Source organism: Opisthocomus hoazin, chromosome 6, assembly GCF_030867145.1.
Source record: "Opisthocomus hoazin isolate bOpiHoa1 chromosome 6, bOpiHoa1.hap1, whole genome shotgun sequence".
Classification (NCBI taxonomy): domain Eukaryota; kingdom Metazoa; phylum Chordata; class Aves; order Opisthocomiformes; family Opisthocomidae; genus Opisthocomus; species Opisthocomus hoazin.
This window is the reverse complement of record NC_134419.1, coordinates 56,094,241-56,120,201: the sequence shown is the minus strand read 5'-3', so window position 1 is coordinate 56,120,201 and position 25,961 is coordinate 56,094,241. Positions and strand designations below refer to the sequence as shown.

The 25,961-nt window shown below is 41.7% G+C and overlaps 1 protein-coding gene across 1 annotated transcript in view; it reads right to left on the bottom strand.

Annotated features, from left to right (window-relative positions):
• Positions 1 to 25,961, bottom strand: part of PCDH15 (protocadherin related 15) — a 1,100,829-nt gene that overhangs the window by 994,948 nt on the left and 79,920 nt on the right. The window contains exon 3 of the mRNA XM_075423218.1: positions 8,463 to 8,622. The gene's annotated coding sequence lies outside the window, so the exon portion shown is untranslated. The remainder of the gene's footprint in view (positions 1 to 8,462; positions 8,623 to 25,961) is intronic.

Genomic DNA, 25,961 nt, shown 5'->3' with positions numbered 1-25,961 from the left:
CTTTTCTACAACCTTTGACACCCACGCAGATCACAAGGCTTATTACCGAGTTACGCCATAAACTGCTTTTTTGATAGACAGTCAGTGCTCCTTCTCTCACTCTCAGACATTTTCTCTGGTCTTGTACTCCTTGCAAAGAACTGCTCTCCACTGTCCTGTGTGTACGATCTGTGTGGTGCATTGATTGTTCAGTCACAAGCAGTGTTCCCCAGGGCTCAGTTTTGGGTCCAGTCTTGTTTAACGTCGTTATCAATGATCTGGATGAGGGGATTGAGTGCTCCCTCAGTAAGTTTGCAGATGGCACCAAGTTGGGTGGGAGTGTTGATCTGCTTGAGGGTAGGAGGGATCTGCGGAGGGATCTGGACAGAGTAGGTCGATGGGCTGAGGCCAACTGTATGAGGTTCAACAAGGCCAAATGCTGGGTCCTGCACTTGGGTCACAACAACCCCATGCAACGCTACAGGCTTGGGGAGGAGTGGCTGGAAAGCTGCCCAGCGGAAAAGGACCTTGGGGTGTTGGTCGACAGCTGGCTGAACATGAGCCAGCAGTGTGCCCAGGTGGCCAAGAAGGCCGATGGCATCCTGGCTTGGATCAGGAATAGTGTGGCCAGCAGGAGCAGGGAGGTGATGGTGCCCCTGTACTGGGCACTGGTAAGGCAGCACCTCGAATATTGTGTTAATTTTTGGGCCCTTCACTGCAAGGACATTGAGTTGCTGGAGTGTGTCCAGAGAAGGGCAACGAGGCTGGTAAGGGATCTACAGCACAAATCTTACAAGGAGTGGCTGAGGGAACTGGGGCTGTTTAGTCAGGAAAAGAGGAGGCTGAGGGGGTAACCTTATTACTCTCTACAGCTACCTGAAAGGAGGTTGTAGTGAGGCAGGTGTTGGTCTCTTCTCCCAGGTAACTAGTGATAGGACAAGAGGCAAAGGTCTCAAGTTGCGTCAGGGGAGGTTTAGATTTGATATTAGGAAAAATTTCTTTACTGAAAGAGTGGACAGGCACTGGAATAGGCTGCCCAAGGAAGTGGTTGAGTCACCAACCCTGGAGGTGTTTAAAAACATGTAGATGTGGCTCTGGGGTATGGTTTATCAGGCATGGTGCTTGTTGGGTGGATGGTTGGACTTGATGATCTTAGAGGTCTTTTCCAACCTATGATTCTATGATTCATAGGTGTGTTTCATGGGACTCAACTGTAGCAAACTGCAATCCATACAGTATGGGGCGGGAGACAGAAATACAGACAATCAGGTCCATGGGCATCACACAGTTTCTACATATGAAGCTTTTGCCTTTTCATGACTGCTCCTCGTCAGCTCTGAGGAACTGCTGTGATAGCAATTCTCAGTATGGGCCAATGTTTTCTCCACAGATAGAGCAAAACTCTACTGCCAAAAGAACCACGCATGAGATCTCTGATAAGGTCTTTTGCAGAGATTTCCCTGTCACAAGACACTACCTATAGGGAAGAAATACATCAGTGTATTTTGCCTGTGAATGGGAAACCTGTCTGTATATTTTAACCATCCAGCTGCTACTGGAAGATATGGGGATATAGTCAAAGAGTTTTCAGCTATTAACTACCCTGGATGGCTTGCACTATCCTTTCTTGCTTCTGAAATCCCATTGCATTTGCTTGTCAGAGGAAGCAGATTAGTCTATGTTTTAAGTTGTTCCTGAAGGTATTGGTAGTGACAGAGAAAACCTGATTAAAAACTACTCCTACCATTTTGCCTGCTTCTCTATCACATGATGCAATGATTTACGTTAATAACAGTAGAGTGCAGAGAAGACCTGCTGAGCCTTTAATAAACTTCCTTTTTCCAATCACTTAAAATGTTCTTTAAAGTTGCAACTGAAGTAATACAAAGCCTGCATAACAGTATACTTGACATTTATGATCCTGGCAATAAATCTGATTTTCATTTTTACAATGCCTGCTTTTGATTAATTGTAAAAAGTTTACTATAAATACTTCTAGAGAAACAGTGGAATGGTTAATAAACTCCATTCTGCATGTTAATACCTTAAATTATAATGGAGTAAATGCCTTAAACCATGTAGATTATATTCAAAGTACTACAAAAAGCCAAATGCTCATAAGCTCAACTTTCATTACTATTCTCATTAGCGAATAATTGTGAGGCACCCTGAATTTCTTCTAGCCTTGGCACCTATTAATGTAGTACATAATTCTGTACAGGTTTCAAGTTAAAAGCTCCACTGTCCAAATGTAAGCAAGGATTGTAATGCATCTTAAAACCCCTTATTTTTCGTAGCAGAGCATGATTAAGTTAGAATAGCGAGAGATTTTAATCTAGATTCCAAAGTCTAAGAAAAAAACAACACTATTATTATTATTTTTTAGCGTGACACAAGCGGAACTCAGGAAATCTAATTGTGCCAGAATTCTGCATCAGAAAAGACCTGGCAGCGACCTGTGTAGGGTGCATTTTTATCACTTCAGGTAACTGTCTAACCTGCTACACATGGATCCTTTTCTGGGAGGATGCCAAAGCTGAAGGGTAATAGAACTATAATGAACAGCTCCAAATTAGATTATGTTGTTGTAATGTGGCATTATTTGGCGTAAATGATTTCATTGCAATTAAGGAAACAGATACATAGCCCACAGCAGGTGCTTGGTGATGTACTAGCACCAGATGAGTTGGCCTGCTGACAGAAAAAACGGCAAGAGAAAAGATTCTGCATACAGAAGCAGGTCTGTTATCCAGTACAATAAAAATAAAGCTGCATTATTGAAGGAGTAACTGATATTGCAGAGAATTAAAATACCTGCTGTATAAACATTTCTGAAGTGTTTTTCTGACTCGGTGCAGAGGCCAGAACCAGACATGTGTAGTGTTCAAATCTCATTGGTGCCTCACCAAATAGGTGTGAAATGATCGATGTGCCGTGATTTGTAATCTGCCCAAGAGTTCACTGTTCTTCTAATTACTGTGTGCATCTAAAATAAGAATTTTTAGAAGCTCATTTTCCTTGTGATTCTGCCACTTGTAGACAGTCCTACAACACTCAACAGTTGAAATAAATCAGACTTCATAATAGCTTTGAAGAAGAGCAATCAAAACTCATGTTTCCAGCACTTTACATTCTCTCTGGTGGTTTTTGGCTTGAATTGTAACTAATTTTTAACACCAGAAAAGTCACTTTTGTTGATAATTGCTTGTGAACTCATAACATTTTAAAATCAGCCATTGCCATCAACATGAGACAGGTAAAGTGCTGAACAAGAGAAGAACTAGGTAATTGCTTGTTACAGTTGCATATAAAATAAGTAAAGCAGGTGTCTTCCAAAAGTTCACTAGGATTAACTGTTTCATCCACGCATGAACACACAATGCCAATGCACTTCACAGCTCTTTCAAGATGCAACTGAAAGCTCTATACAAACAGGGAACTCTTTATATAAACACATGCCCTGTCCCCTTTCCCAGAGGGCCATGCAGACAGGTAACGGCACAGTACAAGGCAGTACAGAAGAGCTCATGGAGAGCAAGTGTTCCAGATGATATAAAAATCTGTACAGCAGTAGGGGAAAACTTGTTTGCATGCACCAAAAGCCATGCAAACAGGTAAAGATGAACACTTATGTCGAAGGAGTCCATTCAATCCAAATTCTCCAAGAATATGAAAAAGAGTATTTTCGAATTCATATAGATGGACTCCCAGTATTTGTGGTGACTCAAGACAATGCTGAAAGCATGCCCAAGTTTTGAGAATTTTCATGCTCTATATTTTCCTTAGAGATGCTGAATTATATGAGTAGTTTTTTTTTTTTAATATTGCCACTCTTCACAGAGATATGTTGCTCTGTTTCCTACATAGCACAAAATGATGCCTCTCATCTTCTTTTCATTCTCTTCATCACATTTCCACAGGCAGAACACTTACCATCAACTATCCATAAGCTCTCTTCATTTTAGTCTGTCTAATAATTCACCCCCTATTTCAGATCAGAATTAAAAAACCTCCAGGTAGATGTTTTTCCAGAACCACGTATAAGAGATTTACCTGGTATCCCTCTGCAGAGCCTGCTATCAGCTGTCACTTGAGACAGGTTACAGGAACTCTGGCCTTGTCCAGTTTACAATTCCTATGTCTTGGGAAGAACTCATTGGAGATCAGCTGGGAGGACCATACAGCTAGGCATTCGCAGTCCAGGAGGTTCCTACAGAACATCGATGATAACTTTCTGATGCAAGTGGTGGAGGAACCAACAAGGAAAAGCGCTCTGCTGGACCTTGTGTTAACAAAAAAGGAGGGACAGGTGGAGGATGTGAAGGTTGGAGGTAGACTCGGCTGCAGTGACCATGAAATGGTCAAGTTCAGGATCCTGTGTGGAGGAAGCAGGGCAATAAGCAGGATCAAAACCTTGGACCTGAGGAGGGCTAACTTTGGCCTCTTCAAGGAGCTACTGTGAGGAATGCCGTGGGCCAGGGCTCTCGAAGGCAGGGAGGTCCAAGATTGCTGGTCACTGTTTAAACGTCACTTGCTCCATGCTCTGGAGCGGTGCATCCCCCTGAGAAAGAAATTTAGCAAAGGAGGCAGGAGACCTGCATGGCTGAACAAGGAGCTTCTAGAGGAGATCAGGTGGAAGAGAAGGGTCCATGGAATGCGGAAAGAGGGGCAGACCACTTGGGAAGAATACAGGAACATGGTCAGAGCGTGCAGGGATGTGACGAAGAAGGTTAAAGCCCATCTGGAATTGAAGCTGGCAAGGGATGTCAAAAAAAAGAAGGGCTTCTTCAACTACATCAGAAGCAAAAGGAAGACTAGGGACAATGTGGGGCCGCTGCTGAATGAGGCGGGTGTTCTGTTGATGGAGGATGCAGCGAAGGCAGAGCTACTGAATGCCTTCTTTGCTTCAGTCTTCAGTGCCAAGGCAGGCCCTCAGGAATCCCAGGCCCTGGAGGTAAGAGAGGAAGCCTACAGAGAGGATGACTTTCCCTTGGTCGAGGAGGACTGTGTGAGGGATCCCTTAAGCAATCTGGGATACCACAAATCTATGGGCCCTGATGGAATGCACCCACGAGTGCTGAGGGAGCTGGCGGATATCATTGCTGAGCCACTCTCTATCAGCTTTGAGAGGTCCTGGAGGACAGGAGAGGTGCCCAAGGACTGGAGAAAGGCCAATGTCACTCCAATCTTCAAAAAGGGTGAGAAGGAGGACCCAGGGAACTACAGGCCGGTCAGCCTCACCTCCACCCTGGGAAAGGTGATGGAGCAGTTTATCCTGGAGGTCATCAACAAGCAAGTGGAGGAAAAGAAGGTTATCAAGAGTAGTCAGCATGGATTCATAAAGGGGAAATCACGCCTGACCAATCTGATAGCTTTCTACGATGGCATGACTGGCTGGGTAGGTGAGCGGAGAGCCATGGATGTTGTCTACCTCGACTTCAGCAAGGCTTTTGACACAGTCTCCCATAACATCCTGCTAGGGAAGCTCAGGAAGTGTGGGCTGGATGAGTGGTCGGTGAGGTGGATAGAGAACTGGCTGAATGGCAGAATTCAGAGGGTTGTCATCAGCGGCGCTGAGTCTAGTTGGAGGCCGGTGACTAGTGGTGTCCCCCAGGGGTCAGTACTGGGCCCAGTCTTGTTTAACTTCTTCATCAATGACCTGGATGAAGAGTTAGAATGTACCCTCAGCAAGTTTGCTGATGACACAAAACTGGGAGGTGTGGTGGATACACCAGAAGGCTGTGCTGCCATTCAGCGTGACCTGGAGAGGCTGGAAAGTTGGGCAGAGAGGAACCTGATGAGGTTCAACAAAGGCAAATGCAGGGTCCTGCACCTGGGGAGGAGCAACCTCATGCACCAGTACAGGCTTGGGGCGGACCTGCTGGAGAGCAGCTCTGTGGAGAGGGACCTGGGTGTCCTAGTGGACGACAGGTTGACCGTGAGCCAGCATTGTGCCCTGGCTGCCCAGAAAGCCAATGGGATCCTGGGGTGCATTAGGAAGAGTGTGGCCAGCAGGTCGAGGAAGGTTCTCTTTCCCCTCTACACTACCCTAGTGAGGCCCCATCTGGAGTACTCTGTCCAGTTCTGGGCTCCCCACTTCAAGAAAGATGAGGAACTATTGAAGAGAGTCCAGCAGAGGGCTACAAGGATGGTGAGGGGACTGGAACATCTCTCCTACGAGGAAAGGCTGAGGGAGCTGAGCTTGTTTAGCCTGAAGAAGAGAAGGCTGTGAGAGGACCTTATAAATGCTTACAAATATCTAAAGGGTGGGTGTCAGGAGGATGGGGCCAAGCTCTTTTCAGTAGTGCCCAGCGACAGGACAAGGGGCAATAGGCACAAACTGAAGCACAGGAAGTTCCGTCTGAACATGAGGAAGAACTTCTTCCCTCTGATGGTGACGGAGCCCTGGAACAGGCTGCCCAGGGAGGTTGTGGAGTCTCCTTCTCTGGAGATATTCAAGCCCCGCCTGGACGCGGTCCTGTGCGGCCTGCTGTAAGTGACCCTGCTTCGGCAGGGGGGTTGGACTAGATGACCCACAGAGGTCCCTTCCAACCCCTAACATTCAGTGATTCTGTGATTCTGTGATTCTGTGAGATCAATAACATAAACACTTGATAAACATCAGAGGTTCACATCAGTTGAAGTTCTGACAACAAAGCGGCTTATGTTTATTGCTCAAAACTGACGAAGTACATCTCTTTGTCCTTGAAAATTATTTATTCACAAAGTATTTTAAACAGACACTGAGATCTTCATTCTGTTTTATCACACGGCTACTGCCAGACATCACCTTCACCATTAATACCAGAAAACATCAAACAAAAACAAGAATACCCAAAAGTATAGGAGACTACAAGATAAGTTAAAATTGCCTAAGACTAGATCTTAATTAGAAAAACTCATTAGAAAAAGCCAAAGAAGGTACTAAACTAAAAAGCAGAATCACAAACAGTTGCAAGCTTCATAACTCTATGGTTTCCCAACTCTCAGGTAACATAAACCATAAACATATATTATCTATCAAGCGTTTGTGTGCTGACAGTGGGTCTCGCTCCTCCTGCTGTCTTGGTCCTGTCTCTTCTCAGACTGTATTTTTGAAACCATCAAGAGCAAGGCTGCAACAATGTTCTCTAAAGCTCTCCACATTCTTGTATCATGACAGCTCCAGCATTTGGGGACAGTATGTGCATCAGAACTGCAGCCACAGACCCCTGAGGGCAGGAGGCAGACAATTCTCTAAGAAAAGCTCCTGACTATGGGAACATAACCCTAGACAAAACAAAATCACCGTTTTAACCATGCCTGTTTCAGATGAGACTGTGAGAAGTACTTGTCAAGGACCCAGAAAGGATATTTCAGCTTCAGCCCATCTCCTGGGGAGCACACCTTTCTGAATGCTGCGCTTTGGTTTCCATGTCAGACAAGCAAAGCCTTTCAGTACTCCTACTTTACCACTTACTCCTGACTTCAGCACCACAGATCACATTGCTGGAGTTCAGAGTGTCTTACAAGAGCACCAAGCCACAAGAAAATAGTGGAAATTTGTAGTGGCACAGAACAGCCCTTTTAAAAAGGCAGCAGCACTGCATCTAGAGTCACAGGCTCATAGGATAATCTAGATTGGAAGGAACCCGAGGAGGTTCTAGTCCATTCTCTTGCTCAAGGCAGAGCCAGCTCTGGGGCCAGACCAGGCTGCTCAGGGCTTTATCCACTTGAATCCTGAGAATCCTCAAAGATGTAAAGCCCCTCCACCCCCCCAGTTTGTTGTCATTCACAATCATGGTGAGAATGCACTCCCTCCCTCCTCCACGTCACTAATAAAAATATCAAAGAGAGTGACTTGCAGCATAGACCTCCCACAGTACTGTATTTGTCATTGGCACCCATTAAGTTAAAACATTAGGTTAGAACAGGACAGAAAAGCCCAAAGAAGACAGAAGCACTGGCAGCGTAATTCACTGATAGTGCCCTAGGACTGTGGCTTTGCCTGTTCTGCCCTGACATGTCAAGCCAGCTGACCTACATGCTTTTTTGCTTCAAGATCCAATCAAGTTGTATTCACCTTGGCCAGTATTCAGCAAAAGTCTATAATAATTAGCTGTTAAGTCTTTTACTACTCCTCCACAGCGATCTTACTCACATAGAGCACAGCAGTTCATGACAGATCATGCCTAACACTCTATTTCCTCCAACAAAGAAGAGAATAATCTTTTCAAAGTAAATGAAAAGGCATCATGTATATGTTACATACATATATATTATTTCTATATGTAGGTTTCATTAAAACATGCAATTTTTTTGTATTCTCTGCAATACAGAATCATGTAACAGATAGCTCAGTACTGAGAATCCAACAAATACCACTAGAGGGAATTTTAAAAAGTGAGTATCAAGCACACTAAAAGGTCCATATTCCACCCTGATGAACTCAGATACTCTACCAGAATCAGTGCTTGCCATCACTGATATGTGTTAAAACTAACCTTAAAAAAAGAGGGATTATTTCTGGTTCTCTGCAGGTCCTGTGTCTGGTTCCTTGGGTTGCCCTAGAACAGCTGTTCTGGTGCACTTTCAGGAGTGGCTCTAGAGACAGGAGCACACAACCAGAGGAGCTTCCCTTGTTGTCATTGGTGTCTTTGGGAACTGAAACACATGTAGGATCATGGCTTAGTTTATGACAAGAATCATTATATGCAAAACTTCTATAACAGAAATCAATAACAACTTTGCGTAAACAGCAATAATCTCCTTTAATAATGCTGTACGTATTTCTTTTATTCAGTCTGTATTCCAATTCCAAACTGAGTTTTAGGCAATAATATAAAAAATACACATTAAAGAAATAAAAAATGACCATGACTGGTCCCTGAAAGAGAAAGCAATGACTAAGGTAAGTCTGTGCATCCTTCACATATCCTCTGTGGCTGCTGGCTGGTTAACCAGCACAAGGAATTTGATTTTCCTCATGAAGTTACAACCCTGCTGGGTGAGGAAATTAAGATAAAGAGGAAAGGGGGCGACAAATTTTGCTGCATTTTAAAAAAAACTTTTCCAGACACAGAGAAATGAACAGTCTGCATATGAGAGAAAAGCTTTATTAGTGATAGAATTTTAAGGGCTTCCACTACTTCTGTTAGGGCATTACTGAAAAGTTAAGTATTTTTCATCTCTAATTTACTCTCACCTGATTTTTTAACCTGTCTTTTCATTTATTTATATTCATAAGAAAGATGAGCCTGGGAACTGCACCACGCAGAACGAGACAACCAGCCTAGTACCCCATGCATATACTGCACAGGTTGCAGTAGGTGATCACCTTCTGCCCATTGTTCCTACGGCTAAGATCTAGGATTAGAGGACCTATGTGCTTCCTTGTGATAGGGGACTCTCCGTGTAAGGCTGCAGATCCTGTAACCAGTGGTCTGACCTGTCAAGGTCCCTTAGTGCTGTATCATGTCCCATTCCAGCCCAACAAGTCACCCTGAGCTGCCCAAAAAACATCTGGGGTTTTGGGTTAGCTCTTTGGGGGTCTATAGAGCAAGCAAAGTAATGCTACAAGCTCTGGGGGCTGCACTAGATGATCTCTAGAGGTCCCTTCCAACCCCTAGCAATCTGTGGTTGTGTGAAGGAGTTTCCAAACAGAATTGTCTGTAAACCCTGCATATTTTTGGTGCTTTTGGTAAAGTAGCAAAAACCTCCTCATTCTGCCCTCTGTGATACCCTCACCGTACTTGGTATCTTACAACAGAAATGACAGTCAACTTCCCAGTAAGTCAAGATGGTACTACAGAAACACCTTAAGAGCAAGTGTTTTTTAGAGACTTCTCAGGCTGTGTTTTTGTTTTGTCAACACTCATTTCACACTTTAGTGGTATCAATTCGAGGCAACAGAGGTCTGTGGTTACATCCTTGACATTTGTTGGTACAGTGAAATCTCTGTGACATCCCTAAATTCACCAGCAAATGTCAATGGTATTAAAGTGGTAAAACATGAACATCAGTGATTTCTTGTCAATGTAGGTGCCTCTCATCCAGCTGCTGTGCTTGTATATCCTCAGGTTTGTAATTCCTCATGCTTATCCAGCTTCAGACTCCATGTTTTTAAGGTTCTGCAATGATTATGATTACCAAAGCAAAAGAACAAGAAAACACACTCCTTCCCTTTACTATAAGCAAACTGACTTTTGCTGCTGCCTTTGCAATGTTCCTGGTATATGCTTCATAAATAGCCACCATCAACAGAAAGAGCAGCTTGCTGGATAGAAAGCTGGCTTGGTACCAAAAGCACTGTCACATCCCATATTCCTTTCTCAGAAAGTGTTATTTATTAAGAAAGCTTACACTTGAGGAGGAAGAAGCATTTTGCAGCGCTGCTTTCTCAAGCTCAAGAAAATCAGTTTGTCCAAGTTTCCAGAATGTTTGTATCTCTCCATCTGCTGCAGCTAGTGCTGGCGTCACCAAATATTGACAGCAGGGATCTGCCAATTGCTGTGACTTGCTGTTTTTTGTTTTTGTAAAAAACAAACCATGAGAACACATTGGTTTTTTAAAATGATGTCACAACTTTAAAAAAAAGGTTTGCTTGCAGAGCGGTCTTTCTCATTCCTTTTGCAAAAATATCTCTCTTCTTACAGAAAATGACAAAGAGAATTAAAAAACACTTTTTTTGGTGCTCAAAGCATCTGGGTGTATTGCCTTAGGCCTTGCAGAATTGCTAATCCTGAAACCCCTCAATCCAGTGAGCTGTGACTCCTGCACCCACCTGCACATCCTGTGGGGATGGGATGTGGATCTGCCACCTCTTTCTCCTTGATGCAGAGCCACCAAGGACTCCTGTAACAACCATCTTAAGAGCAGACAAAGTCATGCCGGACAGCGAAAGCCCTCAGAGTTAATCAAACACATACTCCATTACCTGCTTGAAAGATGCAATTCATGCCACTCGCCAGCTAACCTTGGATCTGGTTCTGCAGTTGTGGCACTGTAGTACCTCTTCAGATGAAATGCTTTACTAAAGCCCTTGGAGTTATCCATGTCAAATCCCTTGCTCAGTGCAGGTTACAGAAGCTGGGGCACTGGGGCTGTTCACCTGAACTGTCAATGAGAAAACTAATGCCTGCTCTCAGCTGTGCTGTAGCCTCTCTTCTGATCCTAGTCAACCTGTGCCCCATGTGACAGCAGTTCACTTCATTATCTCCATATTTTTTCTTATTCCTATTTACTGTCTCTTCTCTCTCCTCGGTTACTGATCTTTCTCTTTCTCTCTGATCTTATCAAAGACCACAACAGTAACAAAACCCTTCCTACATGAGGAAGGGAAACTGCTTTCGAGAACCCATCTGTAGTGACTGTGTACTGGGTAGAACAATACACCAGTTGCTTCCCTCTGTGGGATCTAAGCTCACTGCCACCAATCTCCTCTTTTGACTACCTGCTGGGTTAACTCAGATCATTATCTACTGTACACTGCTACTGCATGTGAAATAGCAGCAATGACTGCCTGTGCATCATTTCAAAAAATAATTATATATCCACTAAAAAAATATGATCCACTTAACCATTTACATAAGAAAAATTACATGAAATAAACTCTGAAGGTAGTAAGAAGTGAGTATTTTCAGCTATTTCAAGCACTAAAATAAAGTTTTAATAAGTTAAATTTTTTGTTTTCAAAAAATATACTCTATCCTAACCAGCACAATTGCTCTACATTTTGCCTTCATTGAAAAGAGTCTGAACAGCAATCTAATTTGAGGTTGGATAGATGAGTCGTCACACACTGGATATGCATACACAAGGCTGCCTCTCACATAATGTCAATTGTACTTTTCATTTTGTGGATAAAACTAACAGTCATCATGTTTAAAAAGTGAAGAGTTTTTTCTGGCATCCTTATGCTGTAGCAAGGTGTCTAAAAAACCAGTTTAAAAAACATTTCGAAGAAGGTCTGGTCCCAGGTTCAAGGTTTTGGAACCTTTTGCTCTTAACAGGAGTGAGATACAACAGCTATTGAGTGACACTAAGGGAGCAGTAGCCTCTTCTGCGATGTCTGATAAGATGAATTGAAAAGGAGGAATCACAGGAAATCCCACATAAGCATGCAATCCCCATGCCAACAAAGCCTGCCATTTAAATCCTGAGAACCCAGTGACTACACCAATGTTGTCTTGAACAAGAGATGCTGGAGCAAAAAAGGTAATTAATATGTCATGCTGGAAATCTTGTATCTGATTCATCAGCAAAAAAACAAAAAGTGGAAAAGGGGTGAAGTTCAGCAGTTCCAGTTCTCACTTGTGAACCTCCCTCCTTTATATTCTGCCCTGAGACAGCTGTCAGGGAAGAGCAGTGATACTTACTGTACAGCAGCCTTCCTTGCAAACCACTTGTTCTTCCTACCTACTGACACTGCCTTGCTCAGCAGGACCTCAGTTCAAGTCAGAGTCCAGAGGCAAAGCTGTAATACTCCTGTAAAGACTGAACAAGAGTTGTGTCCTTAACTGCTTAAAGGCAAATACATCAGACACATAAAGAAACTACATAAAAATTCTGGCCAATTTAAGTGATACAAAAAGTCAGGCTGCAGCAGGGATTGTATTTTTTTTATGTGCTGTGAAATGTCTTGCTCACAAAAGCCCAGCAAGAGCTCAGTGTAACACAAAAAAGAATGCAACTGAATTTATTAAACAGTGAGTTGAAGCTTGTTTTGAGTAAATAAATGGAGAAGATGAATGTTAATGTGTGTATAATTTAACTGAAGCATCACAAATAAGGAGAACAATTTTTAACTTCACAAAAAGAGAGGAAGAGAGACACTCTCCAGCGTTTAGAATTTTGTATTACCACAGACATGTCCTTGGTAAAAGCAATTTTCCTTCTCTCTCCCACTGAGCCGTATTTGTCCCTGTTGCTACTATACTGATTTCAACAGAGTATCATCAGGAGGAATCTAATAACAGTTAGTTTGTCATTACACTTTCCTCACTAACAAACTGAAGCATGCTGTGTTGCGAGTGAATGTAGTGAAACACTAAAAGACAGCAATTAGGAAAATGGTAAATATCACATCTCTTCCCATTCTAGAATTGGCAATTTCTAAATTTTATGCTGGCTGATCACAGAGTTACTCCGTTTCCCTCTCAATTATTTACTCTAATACCCAAAGAACTATTTTTTAAATGCTGGCTCCCCAAACTTTATGAAGAAGTCAGTATCTGAGATGCTACTTTGAATGTAGAGGATAGATAAACTTGACAGCTGAAGGCTGTGGTCTTCAATGTTTTAAGTCACATTAAGGAAGAAAAATTGTAATCAATTTTTGAAACTGTTCCAAAGTTTGTAACCTCCCCAAAAGAGTAAATATTTAATTCCTAAGCAATCAGGTATTTAGAAAGTGCTGAGAAAAAGAATGTAAAAGAGGAGTTATCTAGTTGGTTTGAATTGAACGCTAATACTAACAAAAGCAAAAAAGAAGACAAAAGAACTAACAGAAGGCAAAATGGTTTGAAAGTCCACAGGAATATTACAGCTTTCTCCTTCATTACTCTCTGTGAAATAACTTAAACAACATCTGTTTACTATAATATTTGATGAGCACTGCAGAGCTAAGGTAATCCCAGCTCAGGTATTTGCACAAAGTACTTAATCTTGCTATAGTTCTTCACTCTGATAGATCAGCCCAGAGACTTGCAAATGGGGGAAATCAGTCATGTGCAGCACTTGGTAGATCTCTTGGCTGCCTGGCTCCTGAAGCAGGTTTGCTGAGCTTTTGCAGAATGTGCTGTCACAAAAAATAAGCAAAGAGCCAAGGAAATGGGTGAAGACACTGGTCTAAGGAGAGTGATGGAAACTAATGACTGGGCCATAACACAGGAAAGGAACAGGACAGAGAATATTAAGTGAGCCAGAAGGGAAACTAAAGCCTTTCTAGGCTAATGTGAGTTATGAGGGGGCTCCTTATGGCATAAGTAGACAATTCATCTTCCTGTAAGAAAATTAAAATAAACCTGGGACAGTAATCTAGCTAATTACGCAGTGACTTTATAGACACTGCCTGAACAGAAAACATTTTTTCTGTTGGTTGTTTCCTCTCCATTTTCTGCCTGTTTGCCCATGTAAGAGCATTCCAAAATCTTCCCTTAGACTACACTGTATCAAAGTGAAAGAGAATAACTTGGTACCAGCATCATAATCTCAGTGAAAAAAGATTTTCTGCTGTGGCCCTAAAATCTCTTACTTCTCTACCATTCTTCAATTAATGGCTACAGCAGCAAGGGACTGAATTAGAGAAACTCTGCTTAGCAGTCCTAGTAACGCCACCACTGTCCAGTTTTATCTTTCACTCATCAGCACCTAAGCAAGGAGTCTTGCCATTGTCATGAAAGTAAATACTGTGTTGCACCTCTTCAGAGTGGTGGAGAAAATAACATTCCTCTGTAAGAGCTGAATGCTCTCACAAACAGCTATGCTGGACTAGTTCAGGCCTCACAAGAGCAACGCAATTTTTTCCAGAGACAGTTTTAGACTCCCATAGCCTGAGTTACATTTATCACCAAATATAACATCTTTTGCTCTGCTTTATTATTTGGATACCAGTGACAATGGATTAGTAACAACTGATTTAAAATAGTCTGATAAAAGAGGACTAGCACAGGTTTGCCACTTTCTTGACTTTGGTTTCGTCTCTATTTGGATTAGTAATCTTGACTGTAATCTGGATGAGTAATCTCGTAAAAATCTCTACAGACAATTGCCAGCCACTAAACTCAGAAATATAAATTTGAATAGAAATAAAATTATATACCTCACAAGTATAAAACGTCAGAGAAGGGCCATGACAAAGGACCCTCCTTACATTGGAAAACTGGATGAGTGAGACAGAAAAGCCTGCTGGCTTTTTCTGGAGCAAACATGAGTACAAGAATGGCTGGAGGTTAATTACTTTAAGAGTGCAACTTGCTGATTGTGTAAGATGGTGTAACACTTAAAGAAAACGTTACCTGGTGTGTAAAGTAAGAAAAGCCACCATTCGGTACTTTTAGAAAGTGGATACAGAAAGTTCTGACAGGGGACGACTGCAGTCAATAGGGTCACAAGGGTGTTAATGAGGACACTGTTCAAATCAATGAACATGGGACTGCAGATAAGAAAGGCAATCCTATTCTTCAAGGGGAAAAAATAGCTGTTTTAAACCCTCAAATAGCCCGACAGGTGAAAATTTAAGATGATGTGCTACCACCTGTCTGTATTAAGCCCTTTCTCTCCTTCCTCTTTTTATCTGTGATCTACACTACATCTATCTGATAGTGAGTCAGAAATGTCATATAATTACACTTCAAAGAGGCTACTGTAATTGATGATCATTGAAAGCTGGCTTTCCTATAATTTGCTAAAAGGAATGAAGCTCCTTGTGTGCTTTTGGGGCCACCACTAGAGCAGAGATGTCTTATTACTAGGAAGTTCAGCTCAACAGATGTCAACATATCAGCTCTAATAGCTATTTCATAAGGACAAAGATGTAATATGGGCTGAAGTATCTTTCCTAAACTTACAAAAATTCACTCTTCCACCTTCCCCAACATTCAATAAGGGCTACTAAAGAAACCTGTGAAAGACCTGATTCCAGCTGTAGCTTCAGCAGCATTCAACATGGACTAAATGATGTTTTAGCCAAAGTGTTGCTGGTGTTAAGCTGGAAGGGCAGGAGAGCCTGTTGTGCAGCTATATGATTTTTCATGTGAAATGTCTTGTCAAAAAGGTGTAAAGTGAGAGAAGGAGGAGAAGAAAAACTGGGTATTATTGTTATCACTGCAGTTCCCACAAGGAAAAGCAACTCTATTGACAATAAAGGTTCAGGAATTTGTGGCATTGAGGATGCCCATCTCCAATGTGGTTAATACAACTGAAGAAAAAGAATGAGAGATATCTTGGTGATGACCAGCCATCTCTCCTCTTACCGGCAATATGTCTTTGGTGAAAAGTTATCTTTTGCACCATTTTCCTTTCTGCCAGCTCCAAGAAAACTCATGATGACTATTTCACCAAATTCTGATCTTATAGCAACAGAGGGACACAAAAGAGTAGGTGGAATCCTGCACATTTCCTCACTTCTTGTGCTTTAACTCCCTAGAGTCACTAATGATTAGAGAACAGGTCTGAGAGCACACACCCCAAACCTGAGGCTCCCTGTTGAACCTACCCAAAAAAAGACGATGATGTGCTAGACTACCTCGACTGCACAGAGCAAGTGAGAGCATGACTGTCTGTAGAATTTCCATACAGAAACCTACCAGCACCATTTCTCTAGTTACTACCCCATTTTTCCCCCACTCTTAAAGATTTTGTGAGTTGGAAGGAAACTGTGTTAGATGGTAGTTACAGGGAACACTGAGATCTGTGTCTGTGCTATTTAGACTTATTGTGAGGACAAAGTACTCCAAGTAGAAAAAAACAAAGCTTGAGCTACAAAGCAAAGTGTGTATCTCGTTAGAATTTGTCTCTGTGTCCTGGCACATAAGCTGAGCTTTTTTTTAGCCACCATCACATTAAAGCTCAATTAAAGTAAGCACAGGGCTTAGTTAGCTTCCTGAAGAGGTGAGCAGTCACCAGGGTTTTGAGCTACTCTCCCTCTCCTCTGGGCCTGCTCTGAGGAGAAAGAAATCATTAAATGATACTTACCCATTTATAGCTATCAACTCTGAGCACTTTGCCGTATGCACAAGCCCTGTACCAATTTTGTATTAAGATAAACAAAGATATGTTTCTATTCATCCTCTCTTGGTATAAGATTCCTAATTTAGGAGAATAATATCTTTCCAGCACAGAACATGCCCTTCATTAACATTTACCTGCCTTATTTTCAAGCTCAGACAACACAGCAATGAAAATTTTAAATCGCGTATGGCACTGTATTCGGCAGCATTTTCCAGTGGTGGTCACTGGAATTAGAAAGAAGATTATGTGAGGTAGTAGCTGCTCCTTTTTCTTTTTTTTTTGAATTTATTTTTGTGGATTTATATTACAGTTTTATCCTTTTTCTAACAGGGAGATAATATGGTATATTTCAAAAGTATCCAGTGGCTACTCATACATAATTGAAAAGCTGGGTGTTAAAGATTAAAGGCAACAAGAGTTACACAGAGAAGCTAATTTTAATTTCTCATTTCTCTCTCTCTCCATTCTCTTCACTTACCCCTGCTACACACACACAGACACACACTTCTCTACTGGCCACTGTGATTTCACACAGATCACCTAAAATAATCTTATTATTTCTGTTTATTTCCTTGGCAATTCTCTGTTCAATAAAAGTTTATGCTTTTTTAATCTGTTTATTACACCCTTCCAGCTTTATTTCCTAATCCTTGTCTGTTGTTCTTATTTTTTGTGTTTTTAAACTGTGAAAGCTGTCTTCTTTTTTCCTGTGAGCTTTAAATGAGTTCTTTAATCATATGAGCAGCAACACATACTCCTGCATATGGCACTCACCTTCTGTGGAGTCTTCCCTGCAACGTGCTTCCTCCTGATCTCCCTTTTCAAGTCTTGCTTACTGAATACTAAAAATTTAGAAAATAGCTAATAGAAAGAACAGACAGTATTAAACCCCAACTTTATATAGTTTTTTACACCAAAGAGGTGTACATGTGCACTCATGCACAGTCTTAGACTGAGCAATTTCATAATAAAAGTAAAAAATCTACTTCAATTTATTAGCCTAAGTGATGCTGCCATGAGCAAGGTGTACGTACTACTCCAGCACCTCCTACTCTGTCTAGCCACTCACTCGCTCTTTAAGCAATCCTCACAGAACATGACCATGGCCGCTCTCCTGTCCCATAGTCTTACCTGCTTAGCATTAGCCTCATGCGTTTGTCCTATTAAACTGCAAAACTGCGTCAATAATGTTCATTGAGTAAAAACATAAGCTCACATAGAAGGCCTGATAGCATAATGTTTTATCCTCACTTGGCAGAGGTGAAAAATGGATATGGAAATGCATGGAAATTTAGCCTTAAATACCCAAGGAAATATAGTATCTTAATGACTTTTTAGAGTATAGATTTTCTTTATTGTACTGGTTCATGAATCTGTCATTGAAGTCTCATAGATACTACTCAAATTACATCAAACTTGTAATACTGCAAGTCTAAATGACTGCAGACAGCGATGAATATTGTTAATGTAATTTCAGAGACAAATCAAATGATAGTGTTACTTCTCAAGATCAGGCTGCATCGATATAACATTTTTGTATGTTGATTGTGCCAGATTTACAGGAGATGTGACCATACTGTTCTTACTTTCCTTCTCAAGTTAACAAATACAATTGTGAAGAAATGGGGTGGTTTCTTTCTGCAGTAAAATCCTGCCACACCAATGGCCAAAAATAATCAAGTGATATTATTCATTCTCCTTTTCATCTCCAAAGAGATTAGCAATATTAGATAGGGAAACACAGCTTTAATTAGTCTAGTCACACAAAAGGAAAAATACATGACAGCTCTTGCAGATAAATCAAGGGAAAGATATAAATCGCATCTCAGAAGGTGAATAGTAATTTTCTCCTGGATCTCAGACTATATAAAACCCATTAAACTACTTAAATCCTGTAGCAGAATAGCTACATGCTTGTGACTTAATGCTGTAAGATTATTTCTAAAATACATGTACTGATTCCTCGGTTTGGTGAACATCAATATGTGTAAGTCAATTAGTTACTGAGGCAAACTTCAGGCTGCTGTTTACTGTGAATGACAATCAATCTTAAAATTTACCTGAATGTGGTAAACATCACATAGTTCCTAAATTATTAAAACTTGCCCCAAGCACTAGATATTTCTCTAAGTTAGCTCGAGTGCTCAGTACTCTTACAGACCTTGTACTGCACCTGACATTTCACTCACCTGCTTCTCTTTTACCCATGTACTTGTTCAGTGAAGCTAAACTTTACAAGTAGGTATTTCAGAAACCACTTTTCTGGAAGAGACATTGCAACCTCTTTTTCCAGGCTTAGTGTTTGAAACGGATACACCAGTGCTTCTTTCTAATGCAAATCCAAATTCCCCTACGTGGAATGTGATTAGCCTGGGCCAGTCTCACTGGGCAGAAACTCTTCAGCCTGAAATGTTACTGAGCAGACAGAGATGGCTTTTGACAGAGAAGATCAGGATGAATTTGTTAAAATGGAAAGCAAAGCACAATTAATGATGGGATTTGAAATGTAAGACACATAGCCAGGGTAAGGATACAGAAAGGCCCTGGAAAAGACAAAACTGTACCTGAACTTATGGTGAACAACCCTGTTGCAGTACTGCTGCAATGGAGGGGAGAGAAAGCACAAAGAGCCTTCACTTTCCGCACAAGCAACTTTGCAGAATAGCTCCATCTCCAGAGTGCACTTGACACAGTGCAAAGCTACATCTGCAAGATACATATCAACTTTCTCCTGGGGGTTAGGAGCACTGGAAGTACAGTGTGTTTTGCCCATCAGCCTGTTAGCATGCCTGCTTCGAGCAAGAGCAAAAGTTACCAGAGTTGGCCAGCAGAAGAGCTTCTTGCTCTGCAGCTGCCCTACACTGGCAGGAGGCTTCCCACACCAGCGATACAGCTGCCTGGCACGCTGCACTGGTATTTTGCTCTAGGATTGCATTTGTTCCTTAATTATGTTGCAGTGTTTAAATCTATGGAGACCTGAGCAATTAGACATAAAACTATGACAGTTACAAAGCCCTGAAATACAATCAAACAATGTGACTGCAGGACTGACAGAACAGCCCCAGTTATAACTTTGCATGTGAACGGTGCTTTGTACCATGAAACTGTTCCTCGGCTGTACCATGGGATCTGCCTAGAACAGTTTTAGGATACGGAAAACTTTTTTAATCCAAACCAAAGTAACTTTATTCATTACGTAAATACATTTATAATAAGCGTGCCTCCACTAGGGCTCACAGGAGAGAGAATGGCCCTCTTGCACAGTTCCATCAAAACTACATTATGGAAACAGAAGAGCACAAGGGATTCAAATGCACATGGCTTACAAACGAACGGTAATAGAACAGCATTGTTAAGGCAGTGAATTCAAGCCCTGAAAAACTTAGGAAATGTCAGAATTTAGCTTGTTTGCGTGATGACAATTTGCCATTGCCTCCTGCATGTATGCAGTCCAAGGGAGTCTTCATGACATGAATATTCACTTTGTCCTACAGGATCCCTCTGTCTTACCGAACAGACAATGTTCCCTGAATAAGCAGCAATTCCATATTTTTTCCTTTACGTAGAGATCCAGTGTGCTGCTACTTGCCTTATTTACTGCATGCTGCTCTGAAGACAGAATTATTCATTCTTTTCAGAGGGTTTTCTCTGGCACTCATAATGTAGTATCTGAGAGTTTCTCAAATATTAATGACATCTGTTTGCACAACATGCCTGTGAGATGATACGATGTGTAAGAAAGACGCTTGTTATGGACTGGGCAGCAGTCAGCCTTTTAACAACCTTACAGGATGCAGCCGGGAAATCATGAGGTATTCTCTGTAAAGGGCTGAGAATATGACAGATAGATGAGACCAGAGCCTTCAGCTGGGAGAATGAGGGAAAAAGTGCCTGTATTAAGGGTGCAGGGCTGTGATAAGGAGGCTGTTTTGCTTGAGACTTGCTTGACTTTTTGTAAAAATTAACACTGAGCCAAAAGAAAGCAGAGTATGAATCCTACCCTGAGCTGAAAAGCAATCCAGCTTGCTTTACAAGCAGGCAGACAGGTTGTTGCAGAGTACTGTCACCTCATTTTTTACACATGGAAACTGAAACACACTGAAATAAGGACAGATAGTGGCCACCAGTGCAGTGTACCTAATTTGGCACCTCAGTCTTGATTTTGGGGAACACCTGCTGCATCACAAAACATTATAATGTTCAAATTTTAACATCTGAACAGCTCATTTTTGACTGTGAGAGCATTGTGACTTCGCCAATCAGGCCACAGGGGTTCAAGACAGGCACTAGGTATCAGGGACAAGTGATTAGTGACCCTTTCTCAGATTTCTCCTCTCACTTACTCACATGTCTGGCAAAGGCTGGAAATCCACTCCACATGCAGCATTCAACGGCCTTGAACATGAGACAGCCCTCTAGCAGGCACTCACCATCCGCTACACCACCTCCAGGTCCTGCACCAGAAAAGTGCAACAGTGCTGGAAACATCAGCCACCAATGCGTCAGGGTCCTGCCAAACAGCAGCAGCCATGCCTACAGCATTGGGTACTAGAAACTTGAAAGATTACACTGGACACTGTCACCAAGAAAGTTTCATAGCATCATACAATGGTTTGGGTTGGAAGGAACCTTAAAGATACTCTAGTGCCAACCCCTCTGCCATGAGCAGGGACACCTTCCACTAGACCAGGTTGCTCAAAGCCCCATCCAGGCTGGCCTAGAACACTGCCAGGGAGGGGCATCCACAGCTTCTCTGGGAAACCTGTGCCAGTAGATCACCACCCTCACCGTAAAGAATTTCTTATAGCGAATATAAGTCTTCTCTCTTTCAGTTTAAACCATTACCCCTTGTCCTATCCCTACATGCCCTTGTAAAAAGTCCCTCTCCAGACCTCTTGTAGGCCCCTTCAGGTACTGAAAGGCTGCTCTAAGGTCTCCCCACAGCCTTCTCTTCTCCAGGCTGAACAGCCCCAACTCTCCTAGCCTGTCCTCTTAGGAGAGGTACTTGAGCCCTCTGATCATTTTTTGTGGCCCTCCTCTGGACCCACTCCAACAGGTCCATGTCTTTCCTGTGCTGAGGGCTCCAGAGCTGGATGCAGGACTCCAGGTGGGGTCTCACCAGAGCGGAGTAAAGGGGTAGAATCACCTCCCTCGACCTGCTGGCCACGCTGCTTTTGATGCAGCCCAGGATACAGTTGGCCTTCTGGGCTTCAAGCCCACACTGCCAGGACATGCTGAGCTTCTCAGCCACCAGCGCCCCCACATCCTCTTCAGGGCTGCTCCCAATCCATTCTCCGCCCAGCCTGTATCTGTGTTTGGGATTGCCACAACCCATGTGCAGGACCTTGCACCTGGCCTTGTTGAACTTCATGCAGTTTGCACGGGCCCACCTCTCAAGCCTGCCAAGGTCCCTCTGGACAACATCCCTTCCCTCCAGTGTGTTGACTGCACCACACAGCTTGGTGTTGTCGGCAAACTGTCTGAGGGTGCACTCAACCCCACTGTCCATGTCGCTGACAAAGATGTTAAACAGCACCGGTCCCAATACTGATTCCTGTACCCACAACAGATTAAGCGTCACCTTAGATTATGACCAGTAAGACTAACATTGAATTAACTTTCCTTTAAATTAAGTCAAAATGTTGGATAGAGACTTCTTCCTCCTGTGACATGTCAATGAAACCTTTCCTAACAATGAAACGTCTCTGAGCTCACTGTCATCATTTTCCACAGCACAGTGATTAACACCTTAGATTTCTTCCATTCTTATTAAAAATAGAAGTTTAGCTTTGTTTCAGTAATTATGCAAATAGAATTATGTCAACTAATTTGTACAGGTCAGTAGTACCACAGCCACCTTTGATATCTCCCATGGGTGGAAGATCGCATTCGCTTGCTGAGACACAAACTATAAAAGCACCTCACCATTCTCCATGCATCAGCTAAAATAATGCCCCTGTTACAAAGACCCCCTGTTTTAAAGAAATACAGGAAGATTTCAGCCACTGCTGCAGAACAGAAAGCCTCCCATCCTGGCACAGAGAAGTTTGATAGTCAATAGTCTACTGTATTTAGGACCTGACAGGTTTTAACAGGATAGATTTAGGCTCTGCTTCCTTACAGAAGTCAACAGACTTACTACATGCAGAAGAGAAGGTATTAGAGAGAGAGAGAGAGAAATTGACAGCAGTCACAGCATCCCATGCTTTGCTCCATCTCTCTCAGGACAAATCCAGTTCCATTCCTGCTGACAGCAGCACACTTCTGCCTGGATTCAGGCTCTTTTCCCAGCACAACAGGGCAGGACTTCTCTCTGCTGTATGGGTAATACAGCCAGTCTCATCACATATTCACATCAGCACTTCAATGAAATAGTCACTCAGCATAAGGACAGCATAATTAATTAGAAGGTCATGTACTGTACAGTAAGGAGTAGGTTTTTTGAAAAGGAAGAGTTCACTTATATCAATGTTTAAATACCTGCCTTTCTGTAGTTGGAAGATGCTTTTTTGAAAAAAAAAGGAATGAGTTAAAGCTGTTTACAAAAGCTGATTTTTCAGACATGGAGAAAACCAACTGCAATTAACAGGTAAGTGACCGTTACTTAACTGACAAAATTATTTTTTTACGTACAGGCTAATTTGTCAACATGAACTTCATTCCAGGGAATGGAAATTGTATTAATAAAATGATTTAGAGTATTACAGGATTTTCTTCTTTTTTAAACTACATTATCCATTGTGGTCAGATCAATTTGCTCATGTACCTTTAAATTCAGGGAGCAGAGTACTTATATTATGCACTCTAGTCCTCATAGTCTGGCAGGTTGCTTATCAGCAGATGTGTATATTAGTACACTCATAAACACACAGACTATGTGAATAGCATGTATACAGAGTTATATGTATAGATAGTGACAAATCTTGCATAGGACAAGACATGAAGAATAATCACTCAGGGAAAAATCTGTAATTCAGGTAAGAAAACAAAGCACAACAAAAAATAAACTTTGTTATTGTAAAGAGTTTGTAAAAGCACCTGAAGAACTTATTTGCATAACAATCTTGAAATGATTGCCTGTAAGATTTATTCTGGATAAGTAAGGATCAACAAAAGAGCTGCGAGGTAGGTTTAAGCAAGACATCACTGTTAAACTGTCTTGTTAAACAAACTACCTGTCCTGAAAGCCTTCAGCTTCATTGACAAAAATACTTAGAAAAATCAAAGCCCACCCAGCTGGAATAATCAGCCGAGAGGACCCACAGGAGACCGAAGCCAGACAGGCTGGATGAACAGACGCCTTGAAAAATTACATGTAGGAAATAGGTAAGTGAGGGCGAAAAGCAGTGGTGTAGTGTGAGTTACAGGAACTCATCTGAACACCTGCATAAAAGCATTGCAGGCACAGTCGGTTCTATTAATGAAGCTTTTTAATGACAATCTCTACATTGTTTTTCTTCTATCTGTGTGAAGGTCATTTTATTAAACAGTGTAACTTGCAAGCAGATCTTGCACGCAGATTTTGCTTTAGCTTTTCTTTCCCATATTCTCATTTTGTGTATAGAAGTGTAACAGCTGGTGATCTACTAAGTGGAAATGGATGAGAAGTGTGATCTTTTCTCCTCTAAAATGCAAAGTTGGTGGAGCCACTTAAGTGTGTGGAAAGTGTAGTGCTGTTGTAGATTAACTGTCAGATATCATCTGTGAGTTCCTTAAAAAATTTGTAACTTTACTTAACCAGTAAACAATCAGGTCAAAACAGAAGCAAAGCAGCGACCCCCAACACTCCACACCCCCAAATCCTCCAAAGGTTGTATGTACCGGTGAAAAAGGTAATATTCTCATTGAAACCCTTTCTGTTGCTATTTGGGGGAATTTGAAAGGAAGTAAAAGTTGGCCTGGTTTTTTTGTATTTTAAATGAGAGATTGTTATCTATGCAGGTAGTATATATAAATCACTTCTTGTTCAAAAGAAAGCTATTAATCATTAATTTTTTTCCTCCTCTGGGAAGACAAGAGAAATAGAAGATTTATTATTTCATAGCCCCCAGACATCTGGAGAGGAATGCATAGCGTCAAAAGTACCTGAGGCAACTGGCTGTGTGCAGAGTTTCTTTATACAATATTAGGCCCAGCAATATGAGAAACAGCTAATTGTCCTGGGCATATGACTTGTGCTTTGATGTATTTTCAAAAGCAGACACAGTGGGAAGCGCATACTTTTTTATAATTGGAATGGTGGAATGAACTTGAACCTCAGGCACCTGGGGTTCCTGGGCTTTTTGGGTGCATAGTGCAGTGATGAGATGGTTATTGTATGACTGGAACGATATATTGCTTAGGAGTTAAGTAAAAAGCAAGATTTTATGCAGAACTTATAAAAAGTAAGAACGGATGAAGAACAGTTTCCAGTTTTCTTTGGTGCACCAAAATATTTTGTTTTCTTTTGTAGAAGAGAGCGTCTTTAGGTGTGGAATTATGAACAACCCCCCAGGAAGAAGTATTCAACTGAAGAGCTTAAATAACCTTTCCACGCACATTAATTCCCTCGGCGAGAGAGAATGCAGGACCGCGAGCACTTCAGAAGAAACTTCCATTTACACATTCTAATAGCTTTGTACAAGATGATTTCTTTTATGAGACATCTCAACAACTTATAATGTATTCTTATGTTTTCAAAAACCAAGCAAACATAGTGACAGATGCTGTGAAGCAGCTGAGGAGATAGCACTCTTCCTGTGATTGAGGTATTATGTATTCTGTTAGTGCTGCTCAGCTGAGCTTTTGAAGGTGGAAGGTAAGATTAACAGAGGAGGAAAGGCTTCTTATTAATTAAAGTGATGCACTGCCAGCTGTAAGGGTGTTCAAATATTGGTTCAGTCTTACCACTGCTGCTTACTTTTAATAGGTGTAAGTATATTTGATAAAGATGATGGAACTGCCCAGCAGCGCAGAGGTTGCACACAAAGTCACAGCCTTACTGCTCACCTGTTTTAAGATCAGATTTGTGCAGACTGGTAAGACAAAGACGTATGGGAAAAAAAGTTCAACAAGTACAAAGAGACCTTGGTATCGAACCTGAAAAACAAAACTGTTCATTACTTGAACAGTGTAACAAGGCAGTTTACAAGCAGTATTCTTATTTATTGTAAATGCTGCCGCTAAGCTAATGATTTTTATTTTAGCTGGAGTTCAGACTCTCACTTTCATCAGCATTATCTTTCCAAATACGTTCCCAAGCTTATTTTAATTTAGGATTTGACACTAGCGAT